Here is a 25,091-nt window from a genome sequence, read left to right as displayed (position 1 = left end):
CAGCATCCTGCATCCCCTGGGTCAAATTCTACCACAACCTGTGCTGGTTGGACCCACAAGCTAAGAATGATCTTTATTATTTTAAATGTTATAAAGTTGTGAGACATATGAATTGTATGGCTGCCAAATTTCAGCGTCTGTAAAGATACCTGGGGCTGCTTTCCTGCTGCAATAACGGAGCTGCGCAGATGCAGCAGAGGCCGTAGGACCGTCTATGATACTCACTATCTGCCGCTTAGGAAGACTTGCCAGCTCTGGCTCAGGAAAGTGGTATTTTAAATACGGTATGCCAGAGTTTTGCTTGAAGAAATGTAAAGTGTTAGTAAATTTTGCCCGATGAAATAAATCTTTTTTAAGTAATGTAAAACTGGCCACCTTACTCAGTAACCTCAGAATAAACACAAGGACAGCAAATATTTATTAATAATTGAAAATTTGTTAAAGAATCAGGTCATTTAGGTGATCTTACTTCTGCATGACACATGGACATGGTTGATTCCAGAGTTACATTTTCCCTTAGGATCAGGTGGATTCTATAGCCTCTCCTGTGTGTGTGTGTGTGTGTGGCCTGAATGATCGCATGCTGCTTCTTTATTCTTGCCACCCTGGCATTGCTTAGAGACCCTGGGTGTTTCATGAAAGCAATGGCCAACCATGCTAAGAGGCCTAACCCTGCCTCTGTCTCGTGTCTTCAGGAGCTAAGTGCATGCCAAATGCGTATGAAAGGTCCAGATGTAAAAGTTCAGGTGTCCCATTGACCCACACCTCCTGTGTAAAGGGAGTGTCCTTTTACCCTCATGGGGGTAATTGGGGCCAGACGTGAGGACAAAGCGCACGATCAGTCCAGGTGCGAAAAGTCAGTTGTCCACTTGCTTCACAGCTGCTGTGCAAAGGGAAAAGCCTTCCTTTGGGAAAACAGCTCAGATCTCATAGAGACAAGGGCTGCCCCCTGCAGAGTGGGGCCAGTAGCCTCTGGTGGGGAAGATAGTGGGGTGATGACTGACTGGCTGGGGGCTCCCAGGATGAGGCAAGAGGCTGAGGAGCCCAAGTCTGCAGAGCCAAGGTCATACCAACCGCTCCTTGGATCTGTGTCAGTCTGAGTGGAGCCGTGACTTTAAGGGGCTAGGATGCCAGCTGCCTGCCTGGAGGCCACAGGAGGAGGGGGCTGAAAAGCAGGCGGTGTGGCTCGTCTTGGTTTCTGAAGACACTTCTTTCTGGCACCAGGTGCCAAGCTATGGCAAAGACTATATTATTTTTATAAAACTGCTTTAGCTATTCTAATTCATTTGCCTTTCCATCTTAGTTCATTTAAAAAATAAATGTACAAATGTGTATATTTTTTCTCTTAACACCAGTGGAAATCCTAATTTGGCTATTTTTATCCAACAATTCATCACACAGATCTTTCAAGTCAGTACCGATAAAAATTCCCTTACCAGATCCCTCTTAATGGCTGTTTCCTGAATGTTCTGTTTTTATACTGATACTAATATCAATAATCTCATTACACAAGTATTTGCACAAATGTTCCTCCCACGCTGATGTGTTATCATTGGACCTTCCTTGTGGAATATGAAAAGGTGGATTTATGGCTGTTTATCATTCATTCTTTGATGGCTTCTGGACTTTAAAAAATGTATCATGAGTCCATTCCTTTATTCCACAGAATAAAAGTCATTCATGCATGTTTTTACCGAATCCTTTCACGGTTTCAGCTTTACAGTCCACACAGTCTAAGCCTCACTAAATTCCCAAGTCCGCCCGGGAGCAGGGACCTGCCCTTGGGCCGCCTGGGTCCGACGCTCGGGGATCGCGGAGGAGCGCGCCTTCTCCCGCAGCTGCCCGGGGAGGTCTCCCCAGCTCCCGCCCTCCCGTCTGTTGTCTGGGTCTCCGCGCCCTGCGGGGCCGGGAGCCGGCTCCCAGGCGGACGCCCGGGACAAGCGGGGCGTCAGGGCGGCCCGGCGGTCGGGGTGCGCCCGGGGCCGTGTGCGCCGCTCGTCGGGAGCCACCCAGCGGCCGCCGCGAGCCGGTCCCTTCCCGGGGAACGCTGGCGACTCCCGCGAAGGCTGCGGCTCGGCCGCCGAGCCCGGGGCAGAGCTCCAGGGGCCGGGGGTGACAGCGCCATGAGACCCGGGAGGAGCCTGCTGTCGCCGGAGAGTCGGGCTGCAGGTCCGCGGCCTGGGCGGGCGGCGCCGGTCGGTGTCGCTGCCCGGCCCGGGACCGGCGCGCCGCGGGGCCCCTTCTGCCCGCGGGCGCCGCCGGGGCAGCTGAGCGCGAGCCGGAAAGGTCCCGGCGCCGGCGTCCGCGGGGTCACACCTCCTCGATGTTTCCCTCTCGCCCGGAGGTGCGGACCACACGGATGCACGCGGACATGTCCAGTCTCCCCAGCCTCCCCCATGGACCCCGACAGTCCTGACTCACGAACGTGCGTCCTCTCCCCGCAGAGGGACCACGGGCCGCCCGTCCACCTCCCCAAAGGGCGCCCGGAAGCGCATCCTTGCCCACTTGGGAGAACGGGCGTCCCGCTGCCGTCGCGGCGCTGCGGCTGCTCCCAGGCGGCCACGGTTCCCGGTGACGGGCCCAGGACTCAGCCGGCGGGTTTCCTGCGGGTCGGGCTGCATCTATGCGAGGGGCGCCCTGCGACCCTTCTATTCTCCTCGGGCTCAGAAGTGGGAAGAATGGTGTCCGTGTGGAGGCGCTGTTTCGCGGGTGTGAGACACGGATACATCTGTGTGAGGATCACAAAGCCTACAGATTGGCGGCTGCTCTGGCGAGGTCGACCAGATGGCCCGACAGTTGTTGGAGATCCTTGCTACTAATGTGGTAACCTGCTGTAATGTAGGTATCCAATGAGAAATCTTAAAATTAATTATAATGAAAATCACCATTATCATTGTTACTCAACAATAACGTAATTATTACCTTTGTTTGCAATTAATTTAAGAAACATCGTTTCAAGCTTATCCACAGAGTATCCAATTGCAGACAACTAGAGAAGGATGTTGAGATGAAGAACTTTCTTCACACACTGGGAAGTCGGGGAATCTCTCCTTCCAGCCACGAGGCCCTGCCCAGCAGCAACCGACCTGGAAAACCAGACCCCAGCCTCCGCAGCAGTGGGCTCCAGGACTCAGTGCACGGTCAGTGACTGCCACCTTCCTTATTTTTCTTCCTTTCAATTTAGTACCAAATGGGGGAAACCAAATCTGTTATCTAAGCAGTCACCTGGGATGGCCCTCTTCCTGTCAGCCTGCCTCCAGCTACCCCATATTACATGCTCTGAGCAGGACACGCTTTCCCTTTTCCCACCAGAACGTGTCCCCACTCCAATGTGTGCCCTGAGTCAGCCTAGGTGAGTGGTGGTGGCTGACTCCCTGCTCTGGAGACAAATTCTGAAGAAACAGTAAAGGATCGGGAAAATATCCTGGAGGAGGAAATGGCCACCCACTCTAGTACTCTTGCCTGGAAAATTCCATGAACTGAGGAGCCTAGCCATCTACAGGTCATGGGGTCACAGAGTCAAACACGACTGAGCATGCACACAGAGACACAGGCATCTTTGTTTATGTCTACAGCGCTTAGAAAGAACCAAATGAAGCACGGAGGAAAATATGTGGTTGTTGTTATTTTTGAAAAAAAAAATTCAAATTACTCATTTTAAGTTTAGATATATCTCATATACCAAAACCTTCCCCCTTGAGCACTGTATTGTAGTGATTGCCTATGCATATAGTTGTGTAGCCATCATCACTGTCTGATATCTCCCTACAAAGACACCGAGTGTTCCTTAATCAGCCACTTTAAATTCCGCATTCCTCACTCCTTCGTCCTTATGGAACTGCCTATTCTGTGTGTCTCACGCACATGGGTCTGTGCAGCTGCGGCCATTTGGGTCCGGCTCCTTACACGGTGCCGTGTTTCTGAGGCTTATTCTTACTTTATCATGTGATCCGATTTTTTGTTTGGCTTCAGAACTTTCCTAAGTCTTTAACACATGCATGTGGGCACGCGCGCGCACACACACACACACACACACACACACGCACGCTACAGTTCTTTTAATGTGGAAAATACACTGAGGTCCAACGTCGCCATTAGAACCATTTTATGCGCACAGTTCCATGGCATAAAGTACCGCCTTCTTGTAGGCACTCAACCTGCCCCCCAACCCAGAGCGGCCAGCGTGCACAGGGGGCACCAGCCCAGCTGTGCTGCCCACTGTCAGAGCCCCCAGAGCGCCCTCCCAGGCCAAGACTCAACAATAGGCCACTTCCCAATGGCCAAAGAAGGGCCCATCTGTGCCAGTGGAGGGCGGCTGCTGAGGGTGAGAGAGACGAAAGGAGGGACAGACAGGAGGGTCTGCAGCTCCTGGTCTCCCCAGGCGGTCTTGCAACCAACTACTAATCACGCTCAACTTTGCTTCAGCTTCTGAGCTCAGAAATTAGCAAGTGCCTTCATGGTGGTATGGCCCTAGATGGTGGCAGCCCCGACCAGGCACCCCAGTACCCTGTGCTGTGGGGCCCTGCCATGCCAGTCTCACCAGCCCCTGTCAGAGCCCTGGGGTGCCCAGCATCTGTGGGCAAACCGTTCCTGACACATCCTTCAGCCCTCTGGAGGCCTAGCCATCAGGCTGTGACTTGGAGTTCCCAGGAGGTGATTATCACTCAGGTTATGTGGCCAATGGCAATAGGGCCTGACCCTCTGGAAGCGAGTGGAGAAAAGCCCAGTGCTCTCCTTCAGTGCGGTCCTGGCACCAGCTGAGTGTCTCTCGCTGACGTCCTCACTGCTTCATCCAGATATTGCACTTACCACTCCTGTAAGGCTGGGATTCTAGCGGCAGCCTTCCCAGGGTTGCAGCCTTTCCCAGTGACCAATCCCAAGTACCTATGTCTCAACCTCTGGACCCTCACATAGGTAGTACCACTATCAATGCTTCAGGTTAAAAACAGCAGATCTCAGACGCTGAAGACTTGTCCTAGGTCTTGCAAACAGCTCAGAACTGAGGTCTGGGGGCCTTTAATGCTGTGACCTGAGACCACACCATCTGCCGGCAGACACGTCAATCTCCAGATAATCAGAATCAGAGTGATTAAGTGCAAAGAGGGACAAATGCATCATGTTGGGAGGAGGGGGTGGGAACAACCCCCTCTGCCTTTGTCCCCCTGCTCCCAGCTGCCCAGGGCCCCGAGCCGTCTCCTCAACATCCTGTGTTCACATGCTGTTCTCTTTCGACTCAGACAACATGGAGGGTCCCTGCCCCTCAAGTAGTGATTTTCTCAGTTTTGAGGGGTACACTCATGAAATGTCTTCCAGTGTAAAAATAAATGAAAAGCTAAAAATCGCCCCGACCACTGGAGTTCCATATGAGGTGAGGGTGATACAAGGTCCCTGGAACTTCTGTTCTGGAAAGAGGGAGGGAGGAGGAAGAAAAAGCTAATCTTCAGTGAATGTAACCTTCACCTGGACTCTGTTTAGTCATTTTATCTCTACAGTTATTCAGCCATCATAACATCTACTCAAGGTCTTTTCTCTTTCGGGCCTGATGTTCTCATGGAGCTCACAGGCTGAAGAGATACTCAAAGTGAGCGAGTCAGTTCCTAGGCAGGTTGATAAGAAGTCCAGGGGTACCCGAGGAGAGAGGGGTCTGGGGTTCTCAAGGAGGAGGAAAGGACAAGCACCTTTTTTCCTCTTTTTTCTTAGTCTTAGTCACTTAAAACGTTTGTTTGTTTGTTTGTTTTTCTTTCTTTGGGCCCGGAACTGATGATTACACAACTCAGTTTAAACTCTGTGAAAGAAAGTGAACTTGCTCAGTCGTGTCCGACTCTTTGCGACCCCACGGACTGTAGCCCACCAGGCTCCTCTGTCCATGGGATTCTCCAGGCAAGAGCACTGGAGTGGGTGCCATTGCCTTCTCCAGGGGATCTTCCCAACCCAGGGATCCAGCCTGGGCTTCCCACATTGTAGGCAGATGCTTTACCATCTGAGCCACTTAAACTCTGTACTAGGGATTGTATACCAACAGTGTATCTGCTTGAGGACAGTTTCTCCTTCCTGAAAACCTTCTGATTAGTCCTGATATCTCAGAATGTATATTATGGGAATGGGTCTGGCAGGATCCTTCTGTTAAACTCGAATCCTGTTCGTCCTAAAGTGTTACTTGTGAGAGTGGCTCTGGTAAAAATTTCACAACCCTGAGACCTTCTTTTGATTTAAAGTGAAGTCTCTCAGTCGTGTCCGACTCTTTGCGACCCCATGGACTGTAGCCTACCAGGCTCCTCCCTCCATGGGATTCTCCAGGCAAGAGTACTGGAGTGGGTTGCCATTTCCTTCTCCAGGGGATCTTCCCGACCCAGGGATTGAACCCTGGTCTCCTGCATTCCAGGGAGATGCTTTAACCTCTGAGCCACCAGGGAAGTCCAGTAACTAATTTAAAAAGTATATACGTCCCTTGCTAACACTAGCAAGGGGGGCACCCCTTCTGATATCTATGTCAGAAGCTTTCTCTGACCTTTTTCCACTGTAATAAAACTCTGCTACACAAACGCTCTTGAGTGATCAATCCTGGCCCTTGGTCCTGAAGCTAAATCTTCTTCAGAGATCATGAATCTGACATCGTTCACAGTGAGCTCGACTGAATCTATAACAATCTCTTAAAAGCCAAGTATAATCTTAAAATAAGCTATGCTGCTACTAAGTCACTTCAGTCATGTCCGACTCTGTGTGACCCCATAGACATCAGCCCACCAGGCTCCCCCATCCCTGGGATTCTCCAGGCAAGAACACTGGAGTGGGTTGCCATTTCCTTCTCCAATGCAGGAAAGTGAAAAGTGAAAGTGAAGTTACTCAGTCATGTGTGACTCGGCTCCTCTGTCCATGGCATTTTCCAGGCAAGAGTACTGGAGTTGGGTGCTTTCTCCAAAATAAGCTGTAAGCCCTATTAAAATAAAATAAAATTCAACTGAGTAAAATTTTAAAATCTTAGTGCCTCTATTTAAAGATTTATGAATCAGGCAGCATCCAATTCAGCAGTTAGAAACTGAGGAGTTGCACACAATAAAAGACGTGTATAGGCTGAGGGATCAGGAACAAGGACGTTGTGCTGGGCAAAGAATCCAAGTGGCTACTGCAAGGTTACTTTCCATTAGAGGCCGGAAAGCTTTCTCAGGCAGATGGCTTAACTAGTGATAGTCAGAAGATTCCTGGCTGACTGGTTCAAGAGTTCATTTCTGGAAGAGCCAAAACTGCATTTCCGCCTATCCTGCTGGCATGGCTCCTAACCAAGCAACTCCTCTGGGGCTGTCATCTGGTTTCTAACAGCCCCCTGGGGGCAGCAACAAGGCTTACCGCTGCTGGTTCCCTGCTAAGCACGGTGGCGGGTGTGTCCGTCCCCAAATGCTGAGAGCGCATGTGCTCTGTGCCAGGCCTGGGCTGGGGGCAGGGGCCCAGCCACCACACCTCACAGCCCTTGACCACGGGGCTGGTGCCCTGGGATGACCCAGAGAGATGGCATAGGGAGGGAGGTGCGAGGGGCGTTCAGGGTTGGGAACTCATGTACACCCGTGGCGGACTCCTGTCGATGTGTGGCAAAACCGATACAGTATTGTAAAGTAAAATAAAGTAAAAGAAAAAATAATAAATAAATAAATAAAAAGAGGAGAGTAAGACAGAAAACCCCCACACTTTAAAAAGAAGCGATCCTGCTGCTCCCGCAGAGCTGGCGCTGTGGAGGGAGACGAGGAATGAACAGAACCGCCTGTAGAAGAGGCAGCTCCAGGGAGCGAAGGGCGGACACGGCCCAGCGGGAAGGGGGGCTGGGGCGGGGGGGCGGCGGGGAGGAGAGGAGAGGAGTCCCGGCCGAGGACGGATGGCTGACGAGCCCCAGCGGCGCTGACAGGGCCGGCCCTGGGCCGCGAAGGGCCGAGGCGCTGAGGGCAGGAGACGCGGGGGAGCCGCCACTGCAGATGCACGTGGGGACGTGTCTCCGAGGAGGTGACATTTACGCTGCGCTCCGGGCCACCATCCCCTTCCCTCGTCACCCAGAGCCAGACGCCGAGGATGGCCGCTAACATCACGCACACTGGCCGGTCCTGAACCTGCACACCCAGCTCGCTGTTCCCTCCTGAGGAGTCACAGGAAAGGCCCCTGTACTGAATTCCCCTCCCTCCCTCTCCGGACAAGTCCAGTCCCTTCCCGGGTAGCCCAATGGCGTGGCCTGTCCCTCCTCCTGGGAACTCTACGTCATCAACTCTCTTCGATGACAGTTGTCTCCTGATCTGTTTGCCTCATTGTGCCTCCAGTTTCCCATTAATACACTGTATTTCAATTTCCCGTTAATACACTGTATTTTAAATTAGCCAAGAATGACAGCGCGCTCTGTAGACACAGAGCATCTTAACTGAGCACACTCAATTAGCTGTGGACAAAGGGAGAATGAATTATGACACTTCTTGCAATGTCCTCAATCAATTTAATGTCTTGTTGTGTGTTAAGTGTGTGTTTTGGAGAAGGGAATGGCAACCCGCTCCAGGATTCTTGCCTGGAGAATCCCATGGACAGAGGAGCTTGGTGGGCTACAGTCCACTGGTCGCAGAGTCAGACATGACTGAGCTACTTCGCTTTCACTTTCACTTTGAATCAGTAATTCTAAATCCGTTAACCATATGTTTGAAAGTATCTTCTGCTTCATTTTCTCTGTTTTGCTCTTGCAAATGTAAAAGCAAAACCAAATATCAAGAGACACACTAAAACAGGTTTTGCTTTCTGTTTTTCCTGGTTGAACTTTATGCCAACAAACCCTAGGTAAGGACTTAGGACGCTGCAGTAAGTCAAGGCACCAGCAAGGCCACAGGATCTGCAGTCAGCAGGGGTCTTAATGGCGCCAGAGAGCCTTTTTTTTTTTTTTTTTTTTTGCCACGCCTTAGGAGGTGGATGCAGTGGCTGGGGGCCAGAGAGACCCCGGGACTTTAATGACACCAGTGAGCCAGCTAAGATGCAGGAAGCTGGGCCAGGTACACCCATTAGGCCAATGAGAGCTGAAACATATTTAATTCTGAATTTCCAGAACCATTACCCCCCCAAAAATGTTCACCTTCTTCTGATACTCACATAGAAAGATTGCATAGACTCTTTTGCCTAGAAATTCTACTTCCATGGAAGAAAGCCACAGGGAAGATTGCTTGGAGAATTTAAGAGAGTGTGTTTTTTAGGTGGAGAAAGAGGAAGTGAGTAAATGGCAAGTGCGGTTCAGAAACGGAAAGGGGTCTGTGCAGACCCAGCAGGCTCCCTGCGGTGGAAGGCAGGCCGTGCGCTCACTCTCCTTCCCCCTTTCGCTGAGGTCACGTTTATCAGGACTTAGGTAGCTCCAATGAAAACTGCAAGTACAGGGGCTGCCCTGGCTGTCCAGCGGTTAAGAATCTACCTTGCAGTGCAGGAGACACCGGTTCGATCTCTGGTCCCCAGAAGATCCCACGTGCCACAGAGAAATGAAGCTGTAAATACTGAGCCCAGGCATTCTAGAGCCCAGCGCTCCACAGCAAGAGACACCACCAAAGTGGGAAGCCCAACCACCGCAACTAGAGCACAGGCCCTGCTCGCTGCAGTAGGGAGAGCCTGCAAGCAGCAAGGAAGGTCCTGTGCTGCCAGAAAGAAATGGAACCATATTTAAGCAAAACCCCTCCAAGTACAGTGACTCTCAGTGGCGCAGGTAACTCCTGCCCAATGTTCTCAGCACACCGGCGTAAGGGGTCTGCAGGAAGCCCTCCTCCCGGGAAGGCCCAGAGTCTCCATCAACCAGTGTCTCCCCACTGTGCTGTGCCATCTCCCCGCTCACCTCGGCGCAGAGCTGCTTCTGGTGGTGCCACTCTCTAGGCAGGGCAGTCATCCTTGTGAATCCTCATCTAAGAATTCATATCATCTCACCTGCACTTATTTCCATATTCCCTAAAAGGAGTTCCTTAAAATCCAAATTGTATTCCTTGCGTTTTGACACAATCTTGATTTGAACACCTGTGTTTTTATTTATCAACTTCCATGTCTCCTTCATTGTGTCCTGCTCTCTGGCTCAGCCTCTCTCTTGGGCTCTGCTCTTGGCCTCTCATGAAACAATGTACATTTAAGTTGCTTCAGTCATGTCTGACTCTGTGCGACCCCAGAGACGGCAGCCCACCAGGCTCCCCCGTCCCTGGGATTCTCCAGGCAAGAACACTGGAGTGGGTTGCCATTTCCTTCTCCAATGCATGCAAGTGAAAAGTGAAACTGAAGTCGCTCAGTCGCGTCTGACTCTTAGCGACCCCATGGACTGCAGCCTACCAGGCTCCTCCATCCATGGGATTCTCCAGGCAAGAGTACGGGAGTGGGGTGCCATTGCCTTCTCCAACAACGTATAGGATGTATTAATTGCATCCACGCTCCCCTCTCACTGGCTCCGTTCCACTCTCCCTCGTCTCTCCGTGACCTGTGTCACTATGTGCACATCACTGTTACCGTGACACCCTCCCCTTCCCTTGGGAAGCCTGTTATTACTTTCCTGCTTCTTTCTCTGCTGCCCCATGTGTGCCCTGCCCAACATACAGCGGCTTCACAGCAGGCTCTCCCCCTCACTCTTCTCTTCAGGGTTCCTGCTGGAATTTCTGGACACCACCTCCCAAGTATTTACCTCTGACTCTGACTCCTTCTTCCCTGGTGTGGGCCCTGTAGCTTCTTCCCCTGAATGAAGACCACAGATAAAACCTAACTTCTCCTTCTTCCCCCGCTACCTTGAACTCCCCTGTGGATGTCTCCTTCTCATCCAGGCTCAGTGATTCAGTATCATCCATGAACCATTTTTCTATACTCAACCACCTATCTGGCCGCATTGATACAGTCTCCAGGGCAGCGGGGGCAGCGATGCTGGACAATGCTGAGACCGCAGGGAGAGACCAGGCCAGGCAATGCGGGCGGCAAATGAAGGACAGTGCTGAGAAGAGCAGATTATAGGGAAGTCACAAGGGGAGAAGAGGCTGGAGAGTGTTTCTAAAAACAGATGAGGGAGAAACCTGGGGGAGGAGAGGTCGAGTCTCAGGGAAAGAGAAGTGATCATCGCATAGCTCCTCGGGGGCAGGGGGCGGGGGGATCCAGCAACGTGCTACTTTCCCAGCAAAGTCCTATCAGATGCTATATTTCAGTTAGAACTCCTTCAGGCTACAAATCCATTAGATTTGTAGAAATTCCTAATGCCTTAGAAATTTATACATTTTCCTGCAATGGAATGAATTAGGCTAAGGTTTTGCATTACATTGCTTATTGTGATGTTAAGATGTCATTTTATATTAGTGTTTATTCCAGTGTGGACCAGTAAAGCGTATTATCGTACATCATCTATTCAGTGGACTGGTTTGTGGAAAACAGTGTCCCAAGAGAGACTATTCCCCAAGATATTGTCAGCTGAGTATAAGCAAGACACCATAAAGCACTGTGCTCAGTATGCGACCGTTCATGGCTCTAAATGTGGTGTCCTCAGCCACTCAGTCCTGCCCGACACTGTGTGACACCGTGGACTGTGGCCCACCGGGCTCCTCTGCCCATAGGAATCTAGGCAGGGATACTGCAGTGGGTTGCCACGTCCTGCTCCAGAGGATCTTCCAGACCCAGGGACTGAACCTGAGTCTCTCATGTCTCCTGCATAGGAATCTAGGCAGGGATACTGCAGTGGGTTGCCACGTCCTGCTCCAGAGGATCTTCCAGACCCAGGGATTGAACCTGAGTCTCTTTTGTCTCCTGCACAGGGAGGTGGGTTCTTTACCACTAGCACCACCACGGGGAGTGAAGAAACAGATATTCACAGTTGCTTGTGCTTACATAAAATGACACTCTGGGGCGTCTCTCCTGATCCAGGGGCTAAGACTCCGCACTCTCATTGTAGGGGCCTGAGTTCAACCCCTTGTCAGGAAACTAGGACCCACATGCCACAGCTAAGAGTTCCCACGGAGAAGGTCCCGCAGGCTCAGCCAAATAAATACTTAGGGAAAAAAATAAAGAAATAAACCTCTGGAAGGTATTCCTGAGAACAAAACACGTGGCTGACTGTGGACGCAGCAGGGCCTTGGCAAGAAGGGAGGGGGTAGGAAGAACAATGCAATGTGAGCGATTTTATATTTCTAGTTCTTGAACCTTGCACATGTGTTATAAGTTTCTCAGAAATGCCAAGACATTACAAAAATTTTTAAACCTCTAAAGAATAAAACTCACAGCTTTATTTCTACAAACTGAATGAAAGTCAGGTTGGTTTTACTATCTGGCTTCTCTAAAACGTCTTCTCAGGCTTTTCCCGCGCTGCCCAGGCAGCGGTCCATTCGGCACTGTCTGCATTCTTGCCATAACTTGAAGTGAATCTTCTACGCTCTCCTGGGTCCTTGCTGTCCGGCAAACGAAGGCCGGCGTCATCACGTTCCTGCAGCAGGAGCCCACTTAGGCGGCACCGACCTTTACTTCCCAGGGGAGCAGTGCATCTACAGAGGGAACAGTGGCGGCGCCTGCATTAGGATCCGAAGAGAGCCTGGGAGAAGCTTCTGTGGGCAGCTCATGCCGCCGTTGCCCCTGAAACCCCAGCCGCTGTCCCTGCTGCGTCCTCCAGGAACCCTCGCCAGCGAGCCGAGCTGCTTTGCTGCCGCCACTCCTCTGCTCGGCCGCTTCGCTCCTGGAGCCTCCGCTCCCCAGACCCAGGCAGCTTCCAGGAGCCAAGACTCCTGCTGGTTCCGATCCCAGGGCTGACCGCCAGCCTCTCCCAGAGGCATGCCTGTGAACTTCTTACCATCGGTCTGTGTGACATGCGCTCTCCTCTGCGCTCTGGAGACCACCCATTCCCGGCAACCAGGGAGCTCAGTCGGTGGCTCTGACTTGGCGGATGCTCGCAGGGAAGTTCTGCCCGTGCGCGGCACCGTTTCCTGTGAAGACTTGGGAGGTCGTGCCTGATCTCCACGTCTGCAGATTCTGAAGAGATTAAAAGGGAAGAGCAGGTGGCAGCTGAGCAGGCTCTGAGCAAGGAGGGCTTCACCGTGAATGGGTCACTTCAGCACCTGGGTGCAAGGCTGCTGGATCTGAGGGGGTGGCCTAGTCCACAGGCGGGCAGGCGAGCTCGCCGCCTGCTCCGCAGTTCCCCCTGAAGGCCGGCCTGCAGCGCCCACTGCTCAGGCCACTGGACGGGTAGGCAGAGCACTGCGTGGGCTTCAGCTCTTCTTTCCCAGGCTCTTTTCTTGGGTGAGGGGTCCTGGGTCCCTTGCTGGGTCCTTGCTGCTGCACAGGCTTTGCTCTGCTTGTGGTGAGCGGGGCGCATTCTCTGGTTGTGGTGCCTGGCCTTCTCGTTGCAACGGCTTCCCTTGTTATGGATCATGGGCCCCAGGGCCCCCAGGCTTCAGCGGTGGCAGAGCGTGGGCTCAGTGGCTGTGACCCCCAGGCTGTGGAGCACAGGCTTGGTGGCTGTGGTTCACGCCTTAGCTCCTCTGAGGCACGTGGGATCTTCCTGGACCAGGGATTGAACTCGTGTCTCCTGCATTGGCAGGATTCTTTACCCTGAGCCAGTATGGAAACCCCACAAACTCATAAAATGGAAATTGGTTGACAGAAAATAAGCAGTTTCTAAATAAATAAATATGTCTCCTCATGAGAATGTTCTGTGACTTTTGCTTTTTTCCTTTCACATAAGAGGAAAATTCCTAATTCATAATTCACTATGTTCTTCCCTCAAACAACATTTGCAACTGCTAATTTCATTAGCTAAGCTTGATCCATTTCTTAAAATCCTTTTCCCCCACTTTCCCCTATGCACTGGGCATTCATTATCAGCTGAGACAATAGTTCATCATTGTGCAGCCGCTGAGTCAGGTCAACTCTCGCGACCCCATGGACTGCAGCACCCCAGGCCTCCCTGTCCTTCACCATCTCCAGAGATTATATTTATCTACTTCATGTGCATAGGAGGATAAGCATTTGACTTTATACTTGAATCATTTCTCTGAATCTAACATATTAATATGCCGATAAGATATAAAACACTTGACTGACTTTAGCATAATAAAAAATAATAGAATCAGGTGACCATATCTTAAGACTGATTATGAAACCAGCAGCCATGTTGATGAGGAGCAGTGACTCACGGGGGATGTTTTATGTGGTGAGAGAGAGAGGAGCGCTGGCCCCAGGGATTTAATGGGCTGTTTGAAAACAAAGTGGAACTCAGCTCAGTGGCTGGACCTCCTGGGAGTCACTTCCCAGGGACACATGGGACAGAGGCCTGAGCATCCTGAGTGCCCCACAAGGCGGTCTGAAGCGGCGGCCCCTCTGCGTGTCAGTGGAGATGGCAGCTGTATTGTGTGTCTGTAGGAGTCTGTACAAGGTGACCTTGCATGCAGGAAAGTAAATTTGACTAAATGGCAGATGGCCTCAGCTCTAATAGTAAGATCTTTTCTTAAATCAATTTCTTTCTCCTCTCAGCTTCTCCGTCTGAAAGGTGTTACTCTTCATGAGACCCATTCTCTTTTAGTTCCCTTCTTCAAAGCCTTAAATTTGGTAGCTTTTTTTCAGCATCTTTCCATGTTTATTCCTCAGACAAGATAAGCAAATACTTTTAAAGATAAACAAATACTTTTAAAATCAAACTTTCCAAAAGTTCTAAATTCACTCATGTTCTCACTTTAGGATCCTCAATGCTAAGCCTGTAATGAGCGTTTTTACCTGATTCAAACACAACTCTGGGGGTGGATTGGTGGCGGGACTCCACAGACCCCTGGAATTTTGAACTGGGACAGTTGGATCTCCTTTTACAGAAGTGTTAGCAGCCAGTGGAACAAGGAGCATATAGCGCCAGATTACTGGGCTGACAGCAGGGAAAGACAGTTTATTGGTGGTAGAAAGATCTGCCTTCTGACAAGCAGCGGCCGCTCACGGAGGCAAGCCGGAAGAGCCTGCAGACGCGGAGCCGCGCGCGCAGGGAGGGACGCTTCAGCCACTCCCTTATCAGCGCAGCCGGCACAAGGGGTCCTTCCCTGACCTGACCCTGCTTCCTGTTCCTTTAACTCCCTGTGCTTCGGGGCTGCTCTGCTGAGATGGGCGCCCCTTTGCTTTTCCTAGACCTCCATGGGCCTTCTCACCGCGCCGGCAGCAGGCAGGCAGCCGCGGCGCCGCGGGGCAGGCCTGCTCCGGTCACTCCTCTGGGGCCGAGCGGCTGGGAGAGCGCGCTGAGCGGCCACCGGCCCCCTCACGGGCCCAGGGGTCGCAATGTGATGGGACCGGAGGTCGGAATGGGGACGATGGAGGGGCTGCCTTTGCTTCCTTTCACTCCCGGGCCAGGAGCTCTTCACCTGAGGGACTTGGAGAGCCCAGGGAGCCAGTGGCCTCCCTGAAGTGATGCGTAAAATGCATCTGTGCACAGACTTGTTCAGATAAGAGTAAATGCCCTGGACTCACCCCTTCAGAATATTTTAGCGTTGTTCCTAGTCTGTCCAGATCCTGTGCTTTGAAGCACAACACCGCTGCGGTGATTTCATCACACTTCCACTGCTGCCGGTCCCTAGAAAACCCAGCTCTCAGAATCAAGAGAAGCTGGTGGCTGGCGAGGCTTAAAAGCACCCTGTGAAGTACCTGGAATCAGGAGCATTTGACTGTACTCTACTGGGACATTTTAAAGTCTAGCTGTTTTGTTAGGGGAAGCACATTGATTGAGACTGCCCACCCTGGCCAGGCACCATAGTAACCATTTGCATGAGTTGTTTTATGACAGGAGAGCCTGATGAGGAAAGCAGAACTAATCAGCCACCACCAACCGGAAGAGTTCGGGAAAGGTCTAAAGAAGACACCGCCTGTCCGTCCACTTCCCAGAATCCCTCTCGCTAGCACCCATCTTGGCTGAGGATGCATGCGCCACCAGGAAAGACCCTGAATTAGAATAATTGGCCAAAGACCACCCAGAAACTAATCCCATCAGCATAAAACCCAAGACTTCGAGCCATGGGCAGAGCAGTTCTCCTGGGTTCCCTCACCCTACTGCTCTCCACCCGGGTGCCCTATCCCAGTAAAATCTCTTGCTTTGTCAGCACGAGTGTCTCCTCGGACAATTCATTTCCGAGTGTTAGACAAGAGCCCAGTTTCGGGCCCTGGAAGGGGTTCGCCTTCCTGCAATAGTTTGCTTTTCGCTTGTGAGCAGCTAGGTCAAATTGTTTCCAAACAAGAAAACCGAACTGAACTGTCTGACCAGGGGCACAGGACACAAACTACTTTGGGGTGGGTCCCAGGCTGGCCTGGGATTCTGTCATTCCAGGAATCAAAGCAGCAAAGGGCATCCATGACACAAACCCTAACAGCGTTTTATCACTGGATAATTTGGGTTGGGCCGGCTCCCTAGAGAAGGGAATGGCAACTCACTCCAGTATTCTTGCCTGGAGAATTCCATGGGCAGAGGAGCCCTGGCGGGCTACAGTCTAAGGGATCGCAGAGTCGGACACGCCTGAGTGACTTTCACTTTCTCTTTTCAGTTCGGATCCAGGGAGAGGTGGAGTCTTTCCTGCGGATATTTGTAAATGCTTCCGACGGATCCAGTTATGTGGCTTTGTGTTCTTCTGGAATTGCTCCCATGACGTTGATCGGGACTTCATATGCTTAGGCAGCGCATTACTTTGTTTTCTGTGCAATGGTGCGGAAACAGTTAAAAAGCAAGTGAACGAGCCAAAGCCCGGGAACTGCTTTCCAAACAGGCTGAAGGCGCCACCTACTGTCCAATCTGCAGAGATGCCCGAGGAAGGGAGTCAGCCTTATGGACTGAGAGCCACAGGAACTGCTCACATCTAACTATACTTTCTACTTGTATGCTATTTATAACGAGTTATGTAGTTATATGTATGCTCTCTCCTGAGCACTCTCAATCTTTGGTTACAGAAAGTAAGATATGGAAAATCACTGAAGTAGGGCAGATGGAAAAACAGCATCAGGCTATCATGTGCTTTCCACGGGTCCCAATTTTCCAACGCCAAAATGCCTTTAGAGTTCTGGAGCAAAAATGCTCTTTGCCACTTTTATTCCTAGTAACGACTGAGGCCCAGAGCTCCCTGAGTAGCCCCTCCTGCTGGGGACTTGACTGTATCTATTTTACATGTGTTTAAGAGATGACAGAAAAAGAGAAAGCTCTAAAATGGCAAACGCTTTCAGGTACACCGAAAAGGTGGTTTTTAATGTTGGCTTGAGTGTTTTGTTTCTAGTGGAACGATCCATTATAGAGCAGGCCAGAATACGTTTCGAGAATAAAGCGTACGTTTTCTACCTCTGAGAGGTGCTAATTAGAACATGTCTTTACCATGGGCCTGGCATGAATTCAGACTTGCCTTGGGCAGGGAACTGATGTCCAGGCTGCCTTACAGGCAGCAAGTGCTCAAGGAATGCTCTAGTGGCTGGAGGGGCCGGCGGCGTGCAGCCAGCGTCTCACTGCGCGTGCTGCTCGTGTGCTCATTCTGTCTCTGGCCCTTCAGCAGAGGCTCACTCTCCTCTGCGCAGCGCATCACTTGTTTGACTCTGAAATACATTGGTTCGGTTTTTATGGTAAGCTGGTTCTGTACAATCATATGTAAAGTGTTTATTTAAATACAAACAATATACACTCTTGTTCAAGTTCCTCCTGAGTTAAAAGTGCACCAAGAAACTGGATAATTTGGAGTAAAAGCAGAATTTCTCTTTCATCCTGACAAAGTGTCTGTGGTTCATTTGTATATATTCCTCCAGCTTTTTAAAAAACATTTTCAAATGTGTATTTATTGACACGCAGATAACATAGGCTCACTTTCAGTTCCGTTAGACAAATAACGTGTGTTGCTTTACAGCTTGCTTTTGTCATGTAACAGTATGACTCTGAGGTGTCACCGTTTCCTGTTTGGGGGGTTTCCAGTGGTTTTAAATAGGAATATAAAACTCTTTCTTTAGAACCACATGATTCTGCTATAAGCAAACTAGGTTCATGTAGCACCCACATTCAGGGAAATTCAGAAATGTCTTCAGTTGCCCTGCGCATCCCACCATCAGGAATGGAGGAAACTGCGAGCAAGGAAAGTCTCAGTAATGAACCCCAGGCACCCGGTTAACCCAGCTCTCAAGGAGGAGGGCGGGGCGAGGACAGCTCACTGGCTGGAGGGAAGGTCTTGTGATGCCTGTGTCTCCAGCCGGGCTGGTAGCAGCCGAGAGAATCCAGGAGAGAGAGAGGGTAGGAGGAGAACAGCGGAGGGCAGGAAACGGGACTCAGGGCCCGCAAAGCCCGAAGGTCGCAGCAGAGCCTGGGGAGGCGAGCGGGTCCGCGGAGGAGCCGCCGAGAGACCCCCGGAGGCGGCTCCCTCCCGCTCACCCACCCCTGAAGGTGCCAATGAGCCGGCGCTGAGTCACATCCGCTCCCCTCACTAAGACTGTGCGCTTCAGGCTGGTCTCAGGAACACACTTCTTGTTTCACTTGAGTGATTCAGTTATGCCTCCCCTGTAATTTCAGGTTGGGTCTTCTCTGCCTGCCTTCCCCTCCTTTTCACTCTGGCCTCAGTGTTCATTTTTTTCTGGCAAACAAAATAGGGTCAGCAGGCAGAGTTGACTGCATAAAAGGCAAACGTCTGCCTCTGAGGAGTAATATATACTCATATTGCTATGCTAGTTTATTTAATTTATTATAACATAATGCTACATAAATATATGCATATATAATGTAAATAAATATTAAATGTTATGTACTGCTATTATTTTAATATAATTTTATATATCAATGATATATGTTAATATTAATATATAGGCTGATTTAGTTAGCGACACCCCTGGTGAGAAGACTAATGAAGACGAAAGAAGTCAGGGGAAAAAAAAAAAAAAACACACAGAAATTTGAAGATCTTGGTGAAAACTCCACGCTCTCGATGTAAATGGCGAGCCGTGCATGAAGGTTCTTGGCCAGGGCCCCTCACGGGCCTCTCCCGGCCCTGCTATGGTCAGCAGTGGACCAGGGAGCGGGGGTCCGGGCAGAGCCCCCAGGCCGAGGCAGGGCCGAGCCCCCCGCCAGTCCCCTTCCTTCTGCCACCGAGCGTCTCCTCCTCGCTGACACTAGTGTACACGCGTGTCACCACTTCTCCCACAGAATGAAGGGTGTGTGCTGCAGGAGAGCGCGAGCCAGCTCACTGGTGACACGAATCTTAACACCATGGAGAGAGGGAGTTGGCGGGAGGGAGACAGATGAACAGACAGAGGTGCCTGGCTTCAGACTGTAGGGGGACATTTATGATATTAAAACTGGTTAGCCTTTAGCTTGTATTTTTGCCAGTGCCTGTATTCGACAATTGATCAGTATCAATGATACCTAAGTATCATTGATTCTAAATCATAAACTAGGATTCTAAAACACTGTGCTTTTCCGTGTTACCAAAATGCACTTGTGAAGCCAGCGTTCAAATCACCCAGTGTCTTCTTTTTGTGTTTGGTCACATGTTGTTTTCTTTCTTAACTTTCACTTTGTATTTAGGGTGTAGCCCGTTAACAAACTGTGTTGTGACAGTTTCAAGTGAACACCAAGGGGAGCAGTTCAGCCAAACACACACATGTGTCCTTTCTCCCCCAAACTCCCCTCCCATGGAGGCTGCTACATAGCATGGACATCCATGTGCCCAACAGTGAGTCCTTGTCGATTCCTAACCAAAGCGGATGCTCGTTGCATCATCAGAGACTCTCTCAGAACGTTTCCCAGAGGTTAGTGAGGAGTTTCCTGGGAAACACTGAGCCCACCCTCTGTTGCCAGAGGAAGAGTGTTTCTATACGGGGGTTAGTTTAGAGAGAATTTGGTGAAATGGACCAGCTCATACAGAGATGGACACAGCTTGTCACCATCAACATTGTCACCATTCCCCAGCAGGTTCAGCCTCCCCCGAATGCACCCTGAGTCCTGACCACTGAGCAGCCCAAGCCCGCTCTCAGCCCCCAGCACCTCCTCCCACAGGGCCTCGGCCCGCAGAGATGGAGGGACTGACCGCTTTTCCCCTCCTCCCCCTACTCATGGGCACGGAAGAGCCCAGCTCCCTGCTCTGGTTGAAGGAGAAGGAAGGCCCGGCAGCAGCCCCGGAAGAAGCGCACAGGGGCCCCTCCATTCCCAGGAATGCGGGCTCATCGTGCAGGGCCCAGGGGACACGGGGGCGGGAGGAACCTCAGCTCTGGACACTGTGGGAGCTTGGCTGCTGAACAGACTCGGGGACTGTCTGTTGACCATGGGATCTGAGGAACAGGAGAGATTTGGATGGACTGGGGCTAGCTGGGAGGGTTCCCCGCGGTCTAAAGCACAGGCTATGTCTCTCTGGGCTGAAAATATTCACTGCTGAGCTCTAGCTCCCACCAAAACGGGGTATAGGTTAGAGGCGTCCTGAGGTGTAGGAGCTTCTTAGGCAGACAAGAGGGGATGCCAGGAGGATGTGAGTTGCCTGGTAGAGCCTGAACCACATGCCCAGCCTCCTGACCCCAGTTTGGGGAGGTATCAGTTTCTTATGCATGCCCCTGGTGGCTCAGATGGTAAAGAAAACACCTGTAATGGAGGAGACCTGGGTTCCTTCTCTGAGTTGAGAAGGTCCCCTGGAGAAGGAACAGACAACCCACTGCAGTATTCTTACCTGGAAAATCCCACGGACAAAGGAGCCTGGTGGGCTACAGTCCATGGGGTCGCAGGGACATGATTGAGAGACTAACACCCTTTAAGGGAGGGCAGCTGGTTTGCTTGGGCCTGATCAGGGAGGGGCACAGGTGAGTGTTGCTTCTGATGAGTGAAAGAGTCTTTGGGCCTGGAAAAGGAAACAGCAGTCTCAAAGGCCCTTGCTGAATCATCTAACTTTGGGAAAACAAAACCAAACTTTAGGTCCCGCCCTGATGCTCCAGGCTTATTGCATCTACCTGAGACTTATCACCCCTCATCCAGAGGATTTATCACCCCCTGCCCAACTACAAATGCCATCTCAACTAAAGAATACCCAAAACATCCCGCCTGACTAACGTTGCCCTGATCACGTCCACAACCTCCCTTTAAATATGAAGCCTCCCTGATCCCTCTCAGGCTCAGCCTGGTCATTAGGCCGACTGCCGCCCCTCCTTGCCTGAATAAAGGTAACCTGCTTCTGTTGAGGTCATCTCTCCTTTTCTGCCTCAGCCCAATGTATACCTTACAACCAGCACTGGCCGAGAGAAGAGGGCAAACAGGTGCCCCCAGGGAGTCAAGACACAGGCTGCTTAGTCAGCAAGACAGCTGTGAGGGAGTCGAGTGGGCGCCCCGCGGGGCCTCTGCCACTGTCCCCGGGTGCCCTGCAGTTCCAAGCTTTGGCCTGAATGTGTCATAAAGAAGGACCCTTTGTGTTCTACCTATTACGAGTTAACCGCTAAAGAAATGTTGCCTATAAGCTTGTACATAAAGTCCCATCTCTGGGAGCCCTGCATCCCAGGTAATGAGCACCAAGCTAAAATAACTTTGTTTAGCTCACAGGAAACTTCCTGACCAGACTCACCTGTGAATCACAGTAGGGAGGCAGACATTAACACATCCCCTCTGGAGCCCGATCAGAACGAGGAAATATTTGACTTTCCTCCCACACCACCTTTGAGAATTAATATAAAAGATGCCTGAATTCTTTCTCACTCAGGCAAGATGGGTCCCGGGACAAGAGTCCTGGGCTTCTGAATAAAGCCGCTGTTCCTTGCCCCAGGAACTCATCTCTCAGTTTCTTGGCCTGTCATGAGGTGAGCAGTACGAGCTTGGGCTCAGTTACAGACGAGCTGACAGTCTTGCCCTTTTTGGGAAGATTTCCATTTTCACTCATTTAGTGATTCATCGTGTATGTGAGTCCTGCTCAGAGCCAGGCCCTGCTGAGCTCACCCTGGAGACCCAGCACAGACCTCAGTGCGTCCACAACGCCTTTCTTGATCCCACGCTCTGCCCACACCATCTTCTGCCTCACCCAGGACCCCTCGAGTCTTTAAGCACACTGTGATGAGCTCTCCAGCTTGTCAGCCGTGTGGGGACCTTGAACAGATGCAGAACGGGGCTCAGAAAATGTGATGATGACCAGTAATCAAATCAATGAGCTGGCCAGACACAAACCAGGCTCAGGTCACATTCACCAAAGGTCATCTCCTCCCTCCTTCCAGAGCCAGAGTTTCAGGGGGACCTTTACCAGGAGCCCAGGATCTTCTCTGACACTAACCTCATCCAAAACATTAACAGTCTGGGTGGATTTTATTTTCAATTTTATTTCTTTTTACACCTGAAGTCACTTCGTGACTATTCCACTGAATACTGAGTAACTGAATGATCACTTCTGTTGTGTCTGGGCCAAGAAAGCCCAATACGGGGGTAGGATGCTGAGGGGGAGAAATTCGGGGGAGGGGAGGTTGGGGGGAGAGTAGAGGCAGGGGGCCTATGCCCCCTCCCCCCCGGCCCCGTCCTCACTGCCCCACCCCAGGGGTAGGATGCTGAGGAGGAGAGGGTCAGGGGAGTTGTGGGGGGTGGGGGGAACAGCAGAGGCAGTGGCCCCCACCCCCCGTTCTCACTGCCCCACCCCACCCTCTTTGTACTTAAGCAACCTGACTGTGATTACCAGGGTCCAGATATCTCCTTGGTCTGTCCTTTAGAGCCAGCTGTAGAGGTCACAAGACGAACCTAAGTTCTGGGGCGCCTGTGTGATCCAGGAGCAGTCACCTGTGCCTTCAGAGGGTCAGTTTCTGACCCACAGTGGTGCTCTCCCAGAGTCGGGCGTGAGTTGGTGGCCAGCCCTGCTCACCGTGAGATGCTGCAGCTCCTGCTCTGCCCTGAAACCCCTCCCTGCAGCCTGGCTGTGCTAGGGGACGCCTGGACACAGCAGGCATGAGCAAGGAGGAGAGAGTAGGCGCTTCAGGGGCAGAAGAGATACAGAGACACTTGATTTCACTCTGGCCACTTCCAGCTGGTCCCAGCCTAAGGCCGCTTGTCATACACCCTGAGTGGACACGATCTCCTGGGAGCTCAGAAGACTCTCCTGAGAGCTGGGATGTGGAGCTCTGGAGGATGGGGCTGGGATAGCCCCCACATGAAGCTGGGGCTCTGGGGCTCTGAAGCTGGCCCGGGGAGTGAAGCTGGGCCTGGCAGGCTTGCACTGTAGACGGTCGGGTGTCTGGCTGAAGCTGCTGACATCCGTGGTCACACCTCCCTCACCCATCTGACCATTTCTGATCCCAGCAGTTAAGCAGGGCTGGTCTGGTGGGCACGACTGAGACAGGAGCTCAGGGGGCAACGCCCCCACCCGCCTCTCCTCTCCTCTCTCCTGGGTCTCTCTCCTTAGGTAACTCTGCCCCACCCCCCCGTGTAGTTCTCTTCTTAGGCCGCCATGGGGAGGCCTGCGTGGAGTCCTGGTCGTGCAGGTGGCACGGAGGGTCCCGAGAAGGGGTGTTGTGGCTGGCCTGGTTGCTCTGTGCTCATTGGTGGCTGAGGGTCAGTGAGGCAAAGAGGCTCCCTGCACAAAGACGGTTCCTAGTGACATGGACTGAGTGACAATGGTAATTTTATATTCTGTGAGTTTTTCACAATTAAAAAGAAAAGGAATTGTGTGTGTGTGTGTGTGTGTGTGTGTTATCATGGCCTAGAAAGGAAAGTTCTCAAGTCAAACAGAGGAATGAATCGTGTGCTAAACCAGAGATGAGTCTCAAAGTCACAGCACCAAGTGTAAGAAACCAGCGTGTGTGGCCACAGTGGAGCAGACCCATGTACCGTGAATATGCAGAACAGGCCAATCATCAGGGTCAAAAAGCACCCAGACAGTTGCCCACAGCTGGGGGAGGTGGGCGGGGAAGCGCCTGCTTAATGGGTGGTGGCTTTCTTTGTGAGGAGATGAAGTGCTCTGATTTAGAGAGTGGTGATGGCTGCACAACCTTGCAAACAGATGATAAACCGTTGAGTTGTACATTTTACAGAGTAAATTTTATAATATGTGAATTAGATTCCGACTTAAAAATTGTGATTGATAAAGGATTTTTTTTTAAAAGAATTCACCCAAGAAACACATCTTATCCTGACTTTTGTTTGGTTCTCACCCTTCTGACATCTGTAGGCAAACAGACATCTGGGCAGAGATGAGGATTCTGCTTTCCTCCTTCAGCGACTGCCTTCTCTGAGCTGCCCTTCATCACCAAACCACGAGGACCCTCGGCCTCTGCAGGAGCTGCTCTCCAGGTTCCTATCGTCCCCTCTCCTATTCCTCCCCCTGCTCTGAGGAGCTTCCTGCCTCCAGCTCCGCCTCCTGAGTTCAGTCTGGGCTCCTCTCCCTGGCGCTCTTGCTGGGCTCCTGGCCACCCTCTGGCTGCAGCCTCTCCGCCCCCCTGTTCGCTTTCTCTCTGTGATAACTGACCTGCTTTAACTGCAGTTCTGAACATGTCCCTTCTCTACTCACAGCATCTGAGCGGCCCCCACTTCCCAGGAAGGATAGTGGCATCCCAGGCCAGGCTCTAAATGCCTTTCACTCTCTCTCTGCTGCCCCTTCCTCTGCCAGCCCTCACCCCCTGCCTCTACCCCGCAGTCCACACCGCCTTTGACATCATCCGGGAGCTTAGATGAACGCTCTGCCTTCACATCTGCCTTTCTGGGGGAAGTTGGGGGGGGGGCGGGGGGAGTCTGCTCTCTGTTGCACCTACCACTGGCCCCTGGCTCTGGATTCCTGGCTGCTGAACTGTACTCCTCCCAGACTTTGGCTTGGAAACCATCTGCTCTGCTGATTTTCCTCTGACTCCCTCGGGCTGTGTCGTAACTCCTTGTCTCTCTTCTGGTCCTGTGTGCCTTTTCTCGGTGAGCACGTGCCACATGAGGTGGGGGGCATTTTGTCTCGTCTGATGCCCCTCTTAGGCCCAGGGCTTCCTGAGGACAGGAATCCAGGCCCCACGACTCTCCACGACTCTCTCAGGCCCGCAGGTGCTCCCTGCTCACCTGCATGGAGACTGGAGGCTGTGGCTCCCGCGTCAGGCTTGCGGGGCCATCCGGGTCTCACCTCAGGCACTGTCCGCGCTGTGGGGGAGCAGCTTTCACTCCAAGAAACTCCCCATCCCTCTTGTTGCAGAGACAG

At 51.8% G+C, this 25,091-nt stretch overlaps 1 long non-coding RNA gene across 1 annotated transcript; it reads right to left on the bottom strand.

Moving 5' to 3' along the window:
- Nucleotides 1-1,639: 1,639 nt before the first annotated feature.
- LOC132658661 (uncharacterized) lies at nucleotides 1,640-13,222 on the bottom strand. The gene is made up of 2 exons (XR_009598582.1): nucleotides 12,788-13,222; nucleotides 1,640-12,485 (listed from the first exon to the last, which is right to left on the bottom strand). It is a non-coding gene; the product is annotated as an uncharacterized LOC132658661 (long non-coding RNA).
- Nucleotides 13,223-25,091: the final 11,869 nt, after the last annotated feature.

Source organism: Ovis aries, chromosome 25, assembly GCF_016772045.2.
Source record: "Ovis aries strain OAR_USU_Benz2616 breed Rambouillet chromosome 25, ARS-UI_Ramb_v3.0, whole genome shotgun sequence".
Classification (NCBI taxonomy): domain Eukaryota; kingdom Metazoa; phylum Chordata; class Mammalia; order Artiodactyla; family Bovidae; genus Ovis; species Ovis aries.
This window is presented reverse-complemented; position numbering and strand designations above follow the sequence as displayed.